The sequence below is a fragment of the Hesperophylax consimilis genome, chromosome 31 (assembly GCF_061612785.1).
Source record: "Hesperophylax consimilis isolate HC1 chromosome 31, BYU_Hcon_1.0, whole genome shotgun sequence".
Taxonomy (NCBI): Eukaryota; Metazoa; Arthropoda; class Insecta; order Trichoptera; family Limnephilidae; genus Hesperophylax; species Hesperophylax consimilis.
In genome coordinates, this window is record NC_142866.1 from 13261707 (window position 1) to 13282457 (window position 20751).

The following is a 20751-nucleotide window of genomic DNA, read 5'->3' on the forward strand; positions in this document are numbered from 1 at the left end:
GTTTATCTGCATAACATTTGTGAGGGTATCGAGTCATTCTGTGGGATTGAATCAGGAACGTCAGAGCAACATGTAAAGATGAGGCCTACAAGAATTAAGAGGGATGATCGAGACGTTCAAACTCTCATTGATTGGTTTGCTTGCCATGAACCATTTCCTAAAACAAACGTGATTATGTCTTTTAGCAGTGGCACAATCGGGGATAGCAATGTCACTTGTCACATGGCTGAAAAGATGGGGAAATTAGCTATGTCTAAAGTAACGAGTATCAACCAGAACTTTGGAAACCTACACTTAAAACGTAATGATGCGATAGTTTCTCTTGCGGCGGTGACTAGCAGTGTCAAAAATCAGGGTGTGACTATGGCAATAGATCCATTAATGTTATTCCATCGTATGTGTATTGCCAAAAAGTCTGAAAGTGAACTTAAAGAATATTTTCAATATGAACTCTCTCCTGTACCATTGTCTCTTTTCTTAGAGGAAGGCATGCGCAAAGGAACGAAGTCTATATTTTATTCATCATTCAACCCTCTACCAAATAATACAGAACTGGGAAGCAGTAAAATACACGTAATTGATGGAGGATATTTACTGCACAAAGTTGTATGGGGTCGTGCTCAACCTTTTTCAGTAATTTTCCAGCAATATGTCAGGTATGTACAAAATCACTATGGATCCAATGGAGTAGTGGTATTCGATGGATACCCAGATTCCATGGAAAAGAAAAGCACTAAAGGGGTGGAAAGAGCACGGCGTGCCAGAGTTACAACTTCTGCTGAAGTTTTGTTTTTTGAAAGCGTGCACCCACAAGTGCCACAGGAAAAGTTTCTGGGAAATGAGAAGAACAAGTCTCGTTTTATTTTCCTACTCAGAACCTCATTTGCACGATCCCACATAACGACAGTACAAGCTGAAGAGGATGCTGACGTTCTCATAGTGAACACAGCAAATTCGTTGTCATCTCAACATGATGTAGTCATAATCGTTGGTCAGGATATTGATCTGCTGGTACTCCTCACAGCTCTCTCACCTCCCAACGTATATTACCAAAAAGTTGGAAAAGGTAAATCACCTAACGCGTTGTACTCGAACAAATGTTTTAAACACATTGAAATAGTTGAAAACATTTTATTCCTTCATGCCATAAGTGGTTGCGATACAACTGGAGCTCCGTTCGGTCAAGGCAAACACAAATTTTGTAATATTCTTCTCAAGAACCACTCAGTGAATGAAAATGCAAACCAATCAATGAGAGTTTGAACGTCTGGATCATCCCTCTTAATTCTTGTAGGCCTCATCTCTACATGTTGCTCTGACGTTCCTGATTCAATCCCTGAATTCCATTGTTCCATTCAACTGAAGGGAACCGGTGGGGAGGAGTAGAAGGGTAGGGGGGGGGGTTGTCCCTCCCATACCGAAGTGCCCTCTAGTAAATTTATAGATGTATTTATTTAAAAATGCAAACAAAAATCTAATAACGTGATAATAAACCGTGATAGATTTTCTGTGCGTACCTACCTAGATTTGTTTATTCTTTATATCGGTAAAAAAAACTATATAAACATGAAAACTGCACAGCTTTTTTTGAAATTTTATGTTCTACATAATTAGTATCAATTAAATTTTCCTGAAATTCCACTGGAAACGAGGTATTTATAAAAAACCAAACCTAGTCGCGCAAAAAACTTGTTTTTTCTAAAATATACGCACCTTCACGACTTTCTACCTCGGTACCTATAAGAGATAGAAGAAATTTGATTTAAAAAAGTTGTAGGTTATTTTATGTTATATTATACTTGTTAAGATACTTTAGCCGAAATTTGCATTGGAAATGAGGTATATGGGAAAAACTAGATTTTGGCCCGATTTCGACCAGTTTTTTTCAAAATGGCGGCGCGAGCACAGGTGCGCCAAGGTCGGAAACTCAGATTTTACATCAGGGGATCAGTTTATATAACATATAAAAAAATTGGGACTACCGGAATTACTTCGATCGCGACCCCCTTTTTGGCGCTAATTGCACTGGTCTATTAGTTAAGCAAGTTAAATATTGGAAGAGGTGGAAGATTGAATTTGTATTATAGCCACTGCCATGACATCGTATCTCCTTGTATTGTGTGTAATGTGCAATTGGTTTCCGCTGCTTATCGCTATATGAAGCTGTTTGCTGCTATTGCCAATGTTTGTTGTGATATGATCGACCCGGCATACAAACTTACCAAGGAAAGGTTTAAATCAAGGTATAATCTGGTCAACACATTTATTATCGACATTCATTTTAAAGGATACAAAAAGCTAGGTTTGCATAATTTAATTCAATATGAGTTATCTATCCTGAAATAATAATAATTATAATGTAATAATTGAAAGTTCGTTACTTATATGATATGTTTACATAAATGAAACACTTTACATAATGTGTTAATGCACTGCACATGCATAAAGGTTCCCTCACAATAATATCTAGGTAATACTTGCCTGCCCCGCGAAGGTTTCCATTCTAAACTACATACATACATATATACTGACGTGGTATAGTCTGTTGTGTGTGTAGTTGTTTACTTCTCGCACAGGCTCTAATTAATAAAGATAATTCTTGGCCGCTTAACAAACATACTACGATGTATATATCAGACTGCATTTCCATCCACACTTAAAAATAAATATTCCTAAACATATTTAGGATTATTAAATTTGCTTATGTAAATTGATTAAAATACACAAAAGTTAATATTTTCTACATAACAGAGAAGTCAACACTTTATTAAGAAATATCCAAACAATAATGTTTGGATATTGTTATTGCTCAATTACACGGGATTGCCGGGAGTGAGTCACCGGACAATTTGATCATAAATACATACAAATACATATATATAAATATTATATCTTTATACTATTATTCATAGGACGACACAAAACTTAAGCAAGTCCCTAAGAATTACAAGAACGTAATTAATACAAATAAAAAGTAAACGCGCACTTAACTATTAAAGATATTCACAATTATTATGAAAGAGACCATATTATTACAAACACAAAGGTGTTAATATATTAATTTTGTTAATATATTTTTTATTTACAATCAATACCTATTCGTATTCTAACATTTTTTAATATAAAATAGATTTTTTTTAAATATCAGCTTAATAATTATGTACATATTACACATACTAAAACATGTAAAACGTGCCTTATGAATCAGTGGTCGGCGCTCTCTCTACTCACTCTTCCGTGGTCTCTCACTCGCACTCAAGTACATTCACTCATTCTAAAACAAGCCGATTTTTCTCCAAGTGTGTCTTTAAATATGAAAAAGGAAAAATAAAATAATAATTATTGGTAAATATTTTAACATTGTGCTGAAGGTTGAAGGAATAATAATACAATTGAAAATTTCCCACAGACGGTAGACGTTAGTTGTACACAGGTTTGTTTGCGTATTTCTGAAATACTGTAAGTAATATGTTCTGAAATAATATATGTATTGTCAAAAGATTGAAAAGTTATTTTACTTGTCACAGTTAATGCCTTGTATTAGTTTGGTACTCTATTCAAAGTGTAAGAAAAGTACTGAGTACTGAAAAGAATACTCAGGATTAGAATAAACTTGTCACTTTGATGCAAAGATCAACCAACTAAATTACAAAACATTAGCAGAAAGGTCGCCTAAATGCAGCGCTACAGAAAAATCTAATAACGTGATAATAAACCGTGATAGATTTTCTGTGCGTACCTACCTAGATTTGTTTATTCTTTATATCGGTAAAAAAAACTATATAAACATGAAAACTGCACAGCTTTTTTTGAAAATTTATTTTCTACATAATTAGTATCAATTAAATTTTCCTGAAATTCCACTGGAAACGAGGTATTTATAAAAAACCAAACCTAGTCGCGCAAAAAACTTGTTTTTTCTAAAATATACGCACCTTCACGACTTTCTACCTCGGTACCTATTAGAGATAAAAGAAATTTGATTAAAAAAAGTTGTAGGTTATTTTATGTTATATTATACTTGTTAAGATACTTTAGCCGAAATTTGCATTGGAAATGAGGTATATGGGAAAAACTAGATTTTGGCCCGATTTCGACCAGTTTTTTTCAAAATGGCGGCGCGAGCACAGGTGCGCCAAGGTCGGAAACTCAGATTTTACATCAGGGGATCAGTTTATATAACATATAAAAAAATTGAGACTACCGGAATTACTTCGATCGCGACCCCCTTTTTGGCGCTAATTGCACTGGTCTATTAGTTAAGCAAGATATTGGAAGAGGTGGAAGATTGAATTTGTATTATAGCCACTGCCATGACATCGTATCTCCTTGTATTGTGTGTAATGTGCAATTGGTTTCCGCTGCTTATCGCTATATGAAGCTGTTTGCTGCTATTGCCAATGTTTGTTGTGATATGATCGACCCGGCATACAAACTTACCAAGAAAAGGTTTAAATCAAGGTATAATCTGGTCAACACATTTATTATCGACATTCATTTTAAAGGATACAAAAAGCTAGGTTTGCATAATTTAATTCAATATGAGTTATCTATCCTGAAATAATAATAATTATAATGTAATAATTGAAAGTTCGTTACTTATATGATATGTTTACATAAATGAAACACTTTACATAATGTGTTAATGCACTGCACATGCATAAAGGTTCCCTCACAATAATATCTAGGTAATACTTGCCTGCCCCGCGAAGGTTTCCATTCTAAACTACATACATACATATATACTGACGTGGTATAGTCTGTTGTGTGTGTAGTTGTTTACTTCTCGCACAGGCTCTAATTAATAAAGATAATTCTTGGCCGCTTAACAAACATACTACGATGTATATATCAGACTGCATTTCCATCCACACTTAAAAATAAATATTCCTAAACATATTTAGGATTATTAAATTTGCTTATGTAAATTGATTAAAATACACAAAAGTTAATATTTTCTACATAACAGAGAAGTCAACACTTTATTAAGAAATATCCAAACAATAATGTTTGGATATTGTTATTGCTCAATTACACGGGATTGCCGGGAGTGAGTCACCGGACAATTTGATCATAAATACATACAAATACATATATATAAATATTATATCTTTATACTATTATTCATAGGACGACACAAAACTTAAGCAAGTCCCTAAGAATTACAAGAACGTAATTAATACAAATAAAAAGTAAACGCGCACTTAACTATTAAAGATATTCACAATTATTATGAAAGAGACCATATTATTACAAACACAAAGGTGTTAATATATTAATTTTGTTAATATATTTTTTATTTACAATCAATACCTATTCGTATTCTAACATTTTTTAATATAAAATAGATTTTTTTTAAATATCAGCTTAATAATTATGTACATATTACACATACTAAAACATGTAAAACGTGCCTTATGAATCAGTGGTCGGCGCTCTCTCTACTCACTCTTCCGTGGTCTCTCACTCGCACTCAAGTACATTCACTCATTCTAAAACAAGCCGATTTTTCTCCAAGTGTGTCTTTAAATATGAAAAAGGAAAAATAAAATAATAATTATTGGTAAATATTTTAACATTGTGCTGAAGGTTGAAGGAATAATAATACAATTGAAAATTTCCCACAGACGGTAGACGTTAGTTGTACACAGGTTTGTTTGCGTATTTCTGAAATACTGTAAGTAATATGTTCTGAAATAATATATGTATTGTCAAAAGATTGAAAAGTTATTTTACTTGTCACAGTTAATGCCTTGTATTAGTTTGGTACTCTATTCAAAGTGTAAGAAAAGTACTGAGTACTGAAAAGAATACTCAGGATTAGAATAAACTTGTCACTTTGATGCAAAGATCAACCAACTAAATTACAAAACATTAGCAGAAAGGTCGCCTAAATGCAGCGCTACAGAAAAATCTAATAACGTGATAATAAACCGTGATAGATTTTCTGTGCGTACCTACCTAGATTTGTTTATTCTTTATATCGGTAAAAAAAAACTATATAAACATGAAAACTGCACAGCTTTTTTTGAAATTTTATGTTCTACATAATTAGTATCAATTAAATTTTCCTGAAATTCGACTGGAAACGAGGTATTTATAAAAAACCAAACCTAGTCGCGCAAAAAACTTGTTTTTTCTAAAATATACGCACCTTCACGACTTTCTACCTCGGTACCTATTAGAGATAGAAGAAATTTGATTAAAAAAAGTTGTAGGTTATTTTATGTTATATTATACTTGTTAAGATACTTTAGCCGAAATTTGCATTGGAAATGAGGTATTTGGGAAAAACTAGATTTTGGCCCGATTTCGACCAGTTTTTTTCAAAATGGCGGCGCGAGCACAGGTGCGCCAAGGTCGGAAACTCAGATTTTACATCAGGGGATCAGTTTATATAACATATAAAAAAATTGAGACTACCGGAATTACTTCGATCGCGACCCCCTTTTTGGCGCTAATTGCACTGGTCTATTAGTTAAGCAAGATATTGGAAGAGGTGGAAGATTGAATTTGTATTATAGCCACTGCCATGACATCGTATCTCCTTGTATTGTGTGTAATGTGCAATTGGTTTCCGCTGCTTATCGCTATATGAAGCTGTTTGCTGCTATTGCCAATGTTTGTTGTGATATGATCGACCCGGCATACAAACTTACCAAGGAAAGGTTTAAATCAAGGTATAATCTGGTCAACACATTTATTATCGACATTCATTTTAAAGGATACAAAAAGCTAGGTTTGCATAATTTAATTCAATATGAGTTATCTATCCTGAAATAATAATAATTATAATGTAATAATTGAAAGTTCGTTACTTATATGATATGTTTACATAAATGAAACACTTTACATAATGTGTTAATGCACTGCACATGCATAAAGGTTCCCTCACAATAATATCTAGGTAATACTTGCCTGCCCCGCGAAGGTTTCCATTCTAAACTACATACATACATATATACTGACGTGGTATAGTCTGTTGTGTGTGTAGTTGTTTACTTCTCGCACAGGCTCTAATTAATAAAGATAATTCTTGGCCGCTTAACAAACATACTACGATGTATATATCAGACTGCATTTCCATCCACACTTAAAAATAAATATTCCTAAACATATTTAGGATTATTAAATTTGCTTATGTAAATTGATTAAAATACACAAAAGTTAATATTTTCTACATAACAGAGAAGTCAACACTTTATTAAGAAATATCCAAACAATAATGTTTGGATATTGTTATTGCTCAATTACACGGGATTGCCGGGAGTGAGTCACCGGACAATTTGATCATAAATACATACAAATACATATATATAAATATTATATCTTTATACTATTATTCATAGGACGACACAAAACTTAAGCAAGTCCCTAAGAATTACAAGAACGTAATTAATACAAATAAAAAGTAAACGCGCACTTAACTATTAAAGATATTCACAATTATTATGAAAGAGACCATATTATTACAAACACAAAGGTGTTAATATATTAATTTTGTTAATATATTTTTTATTTACAATCAATACCTATTCGTATTCTAACATTTTTTAATATAAAATAGATTTTTTTTAAATATCAGCTTAATAATTATGTACATATTACACATACTAAAACATGTAAAACGTGCCTTATGAATCAGTGGTCGGCGCTCTCTCTACTCACTCTTCCGTGGTCTCTCACTCGCACTCAAGTACATTCACTCATTCTAAAACAAGCCGATTTTTCTCCAAGTGTGTCTTTAAATATGAAAAAGGAAAAATAAAATAATAATTATTGGTAAATATTTTAACATTGTGCTGAAGGTTGAAGGAATAATAATACAATTGAAAATTTCCCACAGACGGTAGACGTTAGTTGTACACAGGTTTGTTTGCGTATTTCTGAAATACTGTAAGTAATATGTTCTGAAATAATATATGTATTGTCAAAAGATTGAAAAGTTATTTTACTTGTCACAGTTAATGCCTTGTATTAGTTTGGTACTCTATTCAAAGTGTAAGAAAAGTACTGAGTACTGAAAAGAATACTCAGGATTAGAATAAACTTGTCACTTTGATGCAAAGATCAACCAACTAAATTACAAAACATTAGCAGAAAGGTCGCCTAAATGCAGCGCTACAGAAAAATCTAATAACGTGATAATAAACCGTGATAGATTTTCTGTGCGTACCTACCTAGATTTGTTTATTCTTTATATCGGTAAAAAAAACTATATAAACATGAAAACTGCACAGCTTTTTTTGAAATTTTATGTTCTACATAATTAGTATCAATTAAATTTTCCTGAAATTCCACTGGAAACGAGGTATTTATAAAAAACCAAACCTAGTCGCGCAAAAAACTTGTTTTTTCTAAAATATACGCACCTTCACGACTTTCTACCTCGGTACCTATTAGAGATAGAAGAAATTTGATTAAAAAAAGTTGTAGGTTATTTTATGTTATATTATACTTGTTAAGATACTTTAGCCGAAATTTGCATTGGAAATGAGGTATTTGGGAAAAACTAGATTTTGGCCCGATTTCGACCAGTTTTTTTCAAAATGGCGGCGCGAGCACAGGTGCGCCAAGGTCGGAAACTCAGATTTTACATCAGGGGATCAGTTTATATAACATATAAAAAAATTGAGACTACCGGAATTACTTCGATCGCGACCCCCTTTTTGGCGCTAATTGCACTGGTCTATTAGTTAAGCAAGATATTGGAAGAGGTGGAAGATTGAATTTGTATTATAGCCACTGCCATGACATCGTATCTCCTTGTATTGTGTGTAATGTGCAATTGGTTTCCGCTGCTTATCGCTATATGAAGCTGTTTGCTGCTATTGCCAATGTTTGTTGTGATATGATCGACCCGGCATACAAACTTACCAAGGAAAGGTTTAAATCAAGGTATAATCTGGTCAACACATTTATTATCGACATTCATTTTAAAGGATACAAAAAGCTAGGTTTGCATAATTTAATTCAATATGAGTTATCTATCCTGAAATAATAATAATTATAATGTAATAATTGAAAGTTCGTTACTTATATGATATGTTTACATAAATGAAACACTTTACATAATGTGTTAATGCACTGCACATGCATAAAGGTTCCCTCACAATAATATCTAGGTAATACTTGCCTGCCCCGCGAAGGTTTCCATTCTAAACTACATACATACATATATACTGACGTGGTATAGTCTGTTGTGTGTGTAGTTGTTTACTTCTCGCACAGGCTCTAATTAATAAAGATAATTCTTGGCCGCTTAACAAACATACTACGATGTATATATCAGACTGCATTTCCATCCACACTTAAAAATAAATATTCCTAAACATATTTAGGATTATTAAATTTGCTTATGTAAATTGATTAAAATACACAAAAGTTAATATTTTCTACATAACAGAGAAGTCAACACTTTATTAAGAAATATCCAAACAATAATGTTTGGATATTGTTATTGCTCAATTACACGGGATTGCCGGGAGTGAGTCACCGGACAATTTGATCATAAATACATACAAATACATATATATAAATATTATATCTTTATACTATTATTCATAGGACGACACAAAACTTAAGCAAGTCCCTAAGAATTACAAGAACGTAATTAATACAAATAAAAAGTAAACGCGCACTTAACTATTAAAGATATTCACAATTATTATGAAAGAGACCATATTATTACAAACACAAAGGTGTTAATATATTAATTTTGTTAATATATTTTTTATTTACAATCAATACCTATTCGTATTCTAACATTTTTTAATATAAAATAGATTTTTTTTAAATATCAGCTTAATAATTATGTACATATTACACATACTAAAACATGTAAAACGTGCCTTATGAATCAGTGGTCGGCGCTCTCTCTACTCACTCTTCCGTGGTCTCTCACTCGCACTCAAGTACATTCACTCATTCTAAAACAAGCCGATTTTTCTCCAAGTGTGTCTTTAAATATGAAAAAGGAAAAATAAAATAATAATTATTGGTAAATATTTTAACATTGTGCTGAAGGTTGAAGGAATAATAATACAATTGAAAATTTCCCACAGACGGTAGACGTTAGTTGTACACAGGTTTGTTTGCGTATTTCTGAAATACTGTAAGTAATATGTTCTGAAATAATATATGTATTGTCAAAAGATTGAAAAGTTATTTTACTTGTCACAGTTAATGCCTTGTATTAGTTTGGTACTCTATTCAAAGTGTAAGAAAAGTACTGAGTACTGAAAAGAATACTCAGGATTAGAATAAACTTGTCACTTTGATGCAAAGATCAACCAACTAAATTACAAAACATTAGCAGAAAGGTCGCCTAAATGCAGCGCTACAGAAAAATCTAATAACGTGATAATAAACCGTGATAGATTTTCTGTGCGTACCTACCTAGATTTGTTTATTCTTTATATCGGTAAAAAAAACTATATAAACATGAAAACTGCACAGCTTTTTTTGAAATTTTATGTTCTACATAATTAGTATCAATTAAATTTTCCTGAAATTCCACTGGAAACGAGGTATTTATAAAAAACCAAACCTAGTCGCGCAAAAAACTTGTTTTTTCTAAAATATACGCACCTTCACGACTTTCTACCTCGGTACCTATTAGAGATAGAAGAAATTTGATTAAAAAAAGTTGTAGGTTATTTTATGTTATATTATACTTGTTAAGATACTTTAGCCGAAATTTGCATTGGAAATGAGGTATTTGGGAAAAACTAGATTTTGGCCCGATTTCGACCAGTTTTTTTTCAAAATGGCGGCGCGAGCACAGGTGCGCCAAGGTCGGAAACTCAGATTTTACATCAGGGGATCAGTTTATATAACATATAAAAAAATTGAGACTACCGGAATTACTTCGATCGCGACCCCCTTTTTGGCGCTAATTGCACTGGTCTATTAGTTAAGCAAGATATTGGAAGAGGTGGAAGATTGAATTTGTATTATAGCCACTGCCATGACATCGTATCTCCTTGTATTGTGTGTAATGTGCAATTGGTTTCCGCTGCTTATCGCTATATGAAGCTGTTTGCTGCTATTGCCAATGTTTGTTGTGATATGATCGACCCGGCATACAAACTTACCAAGGAAAGGTTTAAATCAAGGTATAATCTGGTCAACACATTTATTATCGACATTCATTTTAAAGGATACAAAAAGCTAGGTTTGCATAATTTAATTCAATATGAGTTATCTATCCTGAAATAATAATAATTATAATGTAATAATTGAAAGTTCGTTACTTATATGATATGTTTACATAAATGAAACACTTTACATAATGTGTTAATGCACTGCACATGCATAAAGGTTCCCTCACAATAATATCTAGGTAATACTTGCCTGCCCCGCGAAGGTTTCCATTCTAAACTACATACATACATATATACTGACGTGGTATAGTCTGTTGTGTGTGTAGTTGTTTACTTCTCGCACAGGCTCTAATTAATAAAGATAATTCTTGGCCGCTTAACAAACATACTACGATGTATATATCAGACTGCATTTCCATCCACACTTAAAAATAAATATTCCTAAACATATTTAGGATTATTAAATTTGCTTATGTAAATTGATTAAAATACACAAAAGTTAATATTTTCTACATAACAGAGAAGTCAACACTTTATTAAGAAATATCCAAACAATAATGTTTGGATATTGTTATTGCTCAATTACACGGGATTGCCGGGAGTGAGTCACCGGACAATTTGATCATAAATACATACAAATACATATATATAAATATTATATCTTTATACTATTATTCATAGGACGACACAAAACTTAAGCAAGTCCCTAAGAATTACAAGAACGTAATTAATACAAATAAAAAGTAAACGCGCACTTAACTATTAAAGATATTCACAATTATTATGAAAGAGACCATATTATTACAAACACAAAGGTGTTAATATATTAATTTTGTTAATATATTTTTTATTTACAATCAATACCTATTCGTATTCTAACATTTTTTAATATAAAATAGATTTTTTTTAAATATCAGCTTAATAATTATGTACATATTACACATACTAAAACATGTAAAACGTGCCTTATGAATCAGTGGTCGGCGCTCTCTCTACTCACTCTTCCGTGGTCTCTCACTCGCACTCAAGTACATTCACTCATTCTAAAACAAGCCGATTTTTCTCCAAGTGTGTCTTTAAATATGAAAAAGGAAAAATAAAATAATAATTATTGGTAAATATTTTAACATTGTGCTGAAGGTTGAAGGAATAATAATACAATTGAAAATTTCCCACAGACGGTAGACGTTAGTTGTACACAGGTTTGTTTGCGTATTTCTGAAATACTGTAAGTAATATGTTCTGAAATAATATATGTATTGTCAAAAGATTGAAAAGTTATTTTACTTGTCACAGTTAATGCCTTGTATTAGTTTGGTACTCTATTCAAAGTGTAAGAAAAGTACTGAGTACTGAAAAGAATACTCAGGATTAGAATAAACTTGTCACTTTGATGCAAAGATCAACCAACTAAATTACAAAACATTAGCAGAAAGGTCGCCTAAATGCAGCGCTACAGAAAAATCTAATAACGTGATAATAAACCGTGATAGATTTTCTGTGCGTACCTACCTAGATTTGTTTATTCTTTATATCGGTAAAAAAAACTATATAAACATGAAAACTGCACAGCTTTTTTTGAAATTTTATGTTCTACATAATTAGTATCAATTAAATTTTCCTGAAATTCCACTGGAAACGAGGTATTTATAAAAAACCAAACCTAGTCGCGCAAAAAACTTGTTTTTTCTAAAATATACGCACCTTCACGACTTTCTACCTCGGTACCTATTAGAGATAGAAGAAATTTGATTAAAAAAAGTTGTAGGTTATTTTATGTTATATTATACTTGTTAAGATACTTTAGCCGAAATTTGCATTGGAAATGAGGTATTTGGGAAAAACTAGATTTTGGCCCGATTTCGACCAGTTTTTTTTCAAAATGGCGGCGCGAGCACAGGTGCGCCAAGGTCGGAAACTCAGATTTTACATCAGGGGATCAGTTTATATAACATATAAAAAAATTGAGACTACCGGAATTACTTCGATCGCGACCCCCTTTTTGGCGCTAATTGCACTGGTCTATTAGTTAAGCAAGATATTGGAAGAGGTGGAAGATTGAATTTGTATTATAGCCACTGCCATGACATCGTATCTCCTTGTATTGTGTGTAATGTGCAATTGGTTTCCGCTGCTTATCGCTATATGAAGCTGTTTGCTGCTATTGCCAATGTTTGTTGTGATATGATCGACCCGGCATACAAACTTACCAAGGAAAGGTTTAAATCAAGGTATAATCTGGTCAACACATTTATTATCGACATTCATTTTAAAGGATACAAAAAGCTAGGTTTGCATAATTTAATTCAATATGAGTTATCTATCCTGAAATAATAATAATTATAATGTAATAATTGAAAGTTCGTTACTTATATGATATGTTTACATAAATGAAACACTTTACATAATGTGTTAATGCACTGCACATGCATAAAGGTTCCCTCACAATAATATCTAGGTAATACTTGCCTGCCCCGCGAAGGTTTCCATTCTAAACTACATACATACATATATACTGACGTGGTATAGTCTGTTGTGTGTGTAGTTGTTTACTTCTCGCACAGGCTCTAATTAATAAAGATAATTCTTGGCCGCTTAACAAACATACTACGATGTATATATCAGACTGCATTTCCATCCACACTTAAAAATAAATATTCCTAAACATATTTAGGATTATTAAATTTGCTTATGTAAATTGATTAAAATACACAAAAGTTAATATTTTCTACATAACAGAGAAGTCAACACTTTATTAAGAAATATCCAAACAATAATGTTTGGATATTGTTATTGCTCAATTACACGGGATTGCCGGGAGTGAGTCACCGGACAATTTGATCATAAATACATACAAATACATATATATAAATATTATATCTTTATACTATTATTCATAGGACGACACAAAACTTAAGCAAGTCCCTAAGAATTACAAGAACGTAATTAATACAAATAAAAAGTAAACGCGCACTTAACTATTAAAGATATTCACAATTATTATGAAAGAGACCATATTATTACAAACACAAAGGTGTTAATATATTAATTTTGTTAATATATTTTTTATTTACAATCAATACCTATTCGTATTCTAACATTTTTTAATATAAAATAGATTTTTTTTAAATATCAGCTTAATAATTATGTACATATTACACATACTAAAACATGTAAAACGTGCCTTATGAATCAGTGGTCGGCGCTCTCTCTACTCACTCTTCCGTGGTCTCTCACTCGCACTCAAGTACATTCACTCATTCTAAAACAAGCCGATTTTTCTCCAAGTGTGTCTTTAAATATGAAAAAGGAAAAATAAAATAATAATTATTGGTAAATATTTTAACATTGTGCTGAAGGTTGAAGGAATAATAATACAATTGAAAATTTCCCACAGACGGTAGACGTTAGTTGTACACAGGTTTGTTTGCGTATTTCTGAAATACTGTAAGTAATATGTTCTGAAATAATATATGTATTGTCAAAAGATTGAAAAGTTATTTTACTTGTCACAGTTAATGCCTTGTATTAGTTTGGTACTCTATTCAAAGTGTAAGAAAAGTACTGAGTACTGAAAAGAATACTCAGGATTAGAATAAACTTGTCACTTTGATGCAAAGATCAACCAACTAAATTACAAAACATTAGTAGAAAGGTCGCCTAAATGCAGCGCTACAGGTACCTATAATGTGAGGCTTAACATAATAATAAAATAAAAGATTACTTAGATTTCACCATCTGTATTGTACATATTATGTACATCAACTTCACTAATCTAGTCTCTACCTTACAGTAGGGACAGTATAATACCATTTCATGTAAAGAGTCCCGTGGAAGGCTGTGGGTGGGGAGGGGTTGGGAGTGTAAGCGGGGAGAGGGGGTGATATGGTTGTGGGAGACTCGTCACGAAGCTGCGCTTATGATGATTGTCACGCGCACTTAACTATTAAATATTTACAGCACAGAATAATATAAGTTCGTGCTTTTAATATAATGTAAGGCGGAATTGAAAAAATAGTGCCATGTTGTTTTCCTTATGCATGATTGAGAATCGGCAGTGGGAAAGCCACAATGCCGGGAACCTAACGAGTGCGACTAGCGCAAAGATATCACGCTTACGGAAAATCTTATTTATATTGTCACAAATTTATTTATTTAGTCATTACAGATTAAGAAATAAATAGGTACCTAACCTACCTAAAATGACTTAATCGTTGTTTATTAATAACTATGGAATACCTATTTAATGATTGATTTAGTTTTATATTATATCTAAGTGATACAGGAAATAATGACTCCAGATAAAGCTCGAAAGATTACCAGATCAAATTATGCCATTAAACGTGCAAACAAGACTGAAAAACTGTAAGTAAACTTTGAAATTTAACCGAATTTTGACAGTTAGCATCTCAAACGCTCAGGGCTGTGCATGTTTTTTATTGTGTTGTTTTAATTCATTACTGCACCACATAAACTTATAATGTATCATTACTGTGTGCCCGTATTGAACTGTGACATGTAATTATTGTTTTTGGTATATTTATTCTGTTTATTTAAAATAAGTATCTTTTGTTATAAACTAACAGAATTTTATAGTAGATTCTTTAATTTAATTTACCCATTTTGCAGTTGGAAGAGAATTAACAATGTATTGAATAACTAGAGACTTAATTAGGCAAATTAAATAAAGAAAATCGTAATAAAAAATTATGGAATATTATTTTGCCGTTTGCGTCATCTCCTTATTTAACCAACGTTTCGGAGAGCATTACGGTGCCCATCATCAGGGTAATCGATTACACATTTGCCCTGATGATATACACTGTAATGCTGCTCGAAACTTTGGTTAAATAAAGATGTAGGTAGGCACCCAGGGAAGACAATATTGTGCTATTAATCAGCCTAAAATATTATTTTAAAAATAAATTTTAGAAATGTTAACAGATTCTCTCAGGACGACAAGGCTCTAACTCACAAAATGCGGTCCTGCGAAAATGAGCTATAAGGTATCTTTCCTTACGGCACATTTTCTCAGGACGGCGCTTTGTAAGTTAAAAATCTGTCGTCCCGAGGCCGTTGTAAAATAACTCAAAATTACTTTGAGAATGAAATTTGAATTCCACTAAGGAAAAACATTTTCAAACAATGATTGTGCTTTTCTACGACAGCATTGAATGTTAACATTTCTCTGTTTATCAGAAAAATGAAAAACTTTGTTACATGTTGTGAAGTATTTTTTATTTTATTTCAGTAAGATAACAGAAAGAAACCAATAAATTTATAAGCACAAAACACATTTTAAATGTTTACGAAGTCTGCGACTGAAGCTTTTTCTGGTTTAAATATTCATTTGAGTCGCTAATATTGTTTTAAATTATTAAATATTTCAATTTGAGGATTTAGTCATAAAGTTATTCAAAAAATAATATGCTTACAGAATTCATGAGCACAAAACACATCTTAAATGTGTACCAAAAACTATAAATATTCTTACGCAGGGGAGCATTGTGTTTCCGTGTAGCGGCTGAATTACTGCCGCTGGGTCCCACAGGAACAGGAACACTGATGTCTGAAAACAAAATGATCTTAGTGGTCAAAGGAAAGGAAGAAAAGATCTGCATATTGGATAACAAGTAACATAGAACAGGCCTGCGATTCTGGAGTTAAACGATCAATCGTTTTCGTATGCGCCGTCTTCGAGTGAAAAACTACTAGTCGTCGCGACTAACTTTTTCGAATGTTTCAATTTTACGTATTCTTGAGCGTCGAACGGTCGAAGTTGGTAGAAGAGATGATTATATTGGCACCCCTGTGAATATTGTTCCTGATGTTTTTGGGATTTCTATGGTGTGACTGTCAAACAGACAACAGTTATTTGTTATTCAAAACAGAAATGGCTGCGGGACATATTACAAATTGCCAAAAGCAACTCTTAATTGAGCTTGTAAGCTCCGATAAAGACTTAGTAAGTGGGAAATTTTCACCCACTTTTACATTTGCGGAATCCCGGCGTAGATGGATAGCTATTGCCGATCAACTAAATGCCCTGGCAGGAGCGAATAAAGACTTTAAACACGGTGAATTGTAGCCAACATCGCTGGTAAATTAGCCATTGTGAAATTGTAATAGGATTGTATAACTTTATAAACCTCTTTGCGGGTCCGAACGTTCGCGCGGTAAAACAAAAATTGACAGCTAGACTAGATTTTGACAGCCAATTCCATAGAAACGCCAACAACCTACCACTCGCTGCCCTGTTTCTACTGGTTATACCCAGTAGTTGTTGTGTGGAATGACTTTTGACGTTTGGCGTCGAAGTATGTACCTTTGACCAATTTCGGGAATAGCAACGACGACCAACGTACGTACTTTCGACGGCGATTACGAGCGCCCTCGATTCAGGAATAGAGCCCCTGATGTTTACCATTGTAATCTTCCATGATCTTTTTGGCAGAAGGAACACACCGCTGGTGTGTTCCTTCGCTGGTGCACACATATTTATCGGGTTAACCAAAGTTCGTGAACTAAACATATCACATTGAAAGTAATTATGGTCTTTTATGACATCCAACGTCCTGGTGGAACGCGGATGGGGTCTAAAAGTAAATTCAATTCTTAGGTGAAATTAAGTTACACATTACATGGAACACTGAAGACAAACAAAGGGATATTCACACCTGTATTTTCGTCATAACGGGTCCGATACTGTCTTAAATCTGCATAACTACCAATGCCGGGTAGATTTAAAGTCAGCATTGCGCATCTTCGAAGGGATCCATTTGGCATTTTTGTTTCTTTTGTAACTTCCGTATTTTGGGTATTTATGACGAGTGGTCTGTCTGTCTGTACACACAACACAGCTTCATAATTTTAGACATTTTTACACAACAACTCATGAATTCACGAAAGTAAACAACATAAATAAACCACTCACGCAAACAATCTGAATCTGTCAGAAGGACGCAACCAGGGGCATTTCTCTCAGCTTTAGCCTTGAAACTCATTTGAAACCGCCACGCCCACCTCAAAATTCTTATAGAAAACGAATAATATGGCTAAAAGCTCAGATCTCATTGGTTAGAGCAGAATGATTGGTTTGATCTCTCGCTCTCTACCATAATGACTCGTGTAACAGAAAGAGATGACGGAATTTTGCCGTTTGACAGTTTTCAAATCATTCCAACGAAATGAGAGTGGTTTATTTATACACGCGGGTTGTCATTTCGCGTCGAAAATATTGCGTTTTAAAGTTGTTCGTGATAATAATACAATATAAGCCAGTATAGTGTTAGCGAGTTACAAACATATATTCAACCTACCTACGTAAGTTCAAGTTTAAAGTGAATTGACAGTTTTTAGGTTATTACGTAACATACTTGGCATATGTCTTCCTCCACAACATATAAATGTTATTTATTATATCGACCAACTTATTCATGTTATTGATTAGTGTTATCCTGTATTGTCTTATTGTTTTGGTGAAATTAAAGTTTTGAAACATATGTAACAATGAGTTCCAAATAGGTAGAAAAATGTCGGAATTCATCGTCGTACTGTCGGGCAATCATGTTTTGGAATTTTTCTTGTAATTTTGGGTTTCTTCTTCTCAGATTAACAAGTTTCATCTTAAGGAAATAAACTTTAAAAGTTCATTTTCTTAGTCAGATGAACCTTGCCATCGGAAAACATTTCGACATTTTTCTGCTTCAAGGATATTTTTATTTTTATAATAGTTTTTTTGGGCTAGTGAATGAATAGAGTAGTCAGTAGGCCGATAGCAATTATGTTGTCTATGGTCGCATCTTTTTTAAATGGCCTCGAGTTTCCTCTACCTTGTCTACTGCTCTGCTCCGCACGGTAGGTACTGCTTGTATATCTATGGTTAAGTACTGTATAATTCCGTTACATACAAAAAGCCCGAAGATATCGATCTAGAGAGTGGTATATTTATGGACGCAACCATGACGCAATAATGGCGTCACATTGTTTCCGGGGGAAATGGAGCGTAGCCTCTCTCTCTCTGTTACACGGGAGAGAGTGAGAGATCAAACCAGGACGGCTTTTTATTGGATAGTCTGGAACTGACGTCATCAAAAAACCAAAAAAGTGTCGGAGTTATACCCCCTGGGGGACACCAAACTTCCACCAAGAGCATAAATCAACTATCTATAGATTGATAACTCCGCCCTCTTTCCATACGTTTGCTTTCGTCAAGTTTTAACCATAGATCTGGCAAATTTGAATACACCACGTATCGCCGACGTCACAGCACACCATCGACAAAGGATAGAGGAAATTTAAAAAAAAGGCGCAACCATAGACAATTTAATTCTGCTTCGGAACCTACCTAAAACCCAATTCATTAGCCTAAAACATAAGTAAAATGTCACCCAAGACCACAAGGTCCCATCTGACAAAGCCCTGTCCTAAGAAAGAAATGACCTTTAAAGTAACTTCCTTTACAGCTCATTTTCTCAGGACAGCGTTTTATCAGAAGGAAGCTGAAAAGCTAACTCATTATTACATGTACAATAATTTTATTTTTTAAATATAAACATGAAATACAATAATATAAGCACAAAACACATTTAGAAGGTGAAATTACTGAATCAATATAAAACTAGCTCTTGGAAATGATAGTTATTTTCTTTCAACATCCAACGGCAATTGAAAAAAATATTGTCAATAAGGCAGTCAACGATTCAACCTACTGTTTTAGCGTCTAATTACATTATTATTATTTTTGTTTCCCTCCTACTTATCTTATTACTTAAATATTTATACCTTTCATATATAAATAGTAAGTATATAATACTTTTTAGTTTTAAAAACTTTATATGCCTTTTAGATATTTTTAACTTAGGAATAGTACACAACATAAAGAATGTAACAGTGTAAACAGAAAAGTAAATTTAACAATAGGTTATTGTTTTAACAATACATATTGGCACCTGATAAATAAATAGGGTATAATAATAACAAATAAAAACACCAAATACAAGAGTAAAATTTAAAGAAGGTGTTGAGAGAATATTCATTATGATGTCAAGTATGTAATAAAAAAGTAGAACTATATATAAACTAGACATATGAAATAAACTAATTCGACTATTTTTTTATTAACACTAGTCGGTGACTGAAAATGGGCTGCAGACTAATACAGCCAAACTGAATAATGTAAACTCCGCATCAGAGAATATTTGGCTTAAAATTACAAACGATAACAATATTTGACTTGTATATTTATTTTTTCGTTATTATTCTACTACTCATTTAGAGATGTCAATAGAAAATGAATTGGCAAGGATACACCACAACCAGTGGCGGCCGGTGGTCAAAATATGTGGGGGTTCACCGGATTACAACATTAAGTCATAAAATAAATTAAATAAAGGTACATACCTATTTATAAAGAAGTTCTATTCTCTGTTCATTTTGTTTAGCAAAGACCTCTATCAATGCTTAACACTGATAGTGCGTTCAGTCTGTCCTGGCTCTACGTGTTAAAAGATTTTATTTTTTTTAACGTTGAGAAACATCTTTAGCTTTCAACTGAGGTCATTCCAAAGGTCACGAATGGTGCACAAAAGTTTTAGTAATTTCACAGTCTCGGGAAAGTCTTCTAATAAACAAGTACTATAAAAAA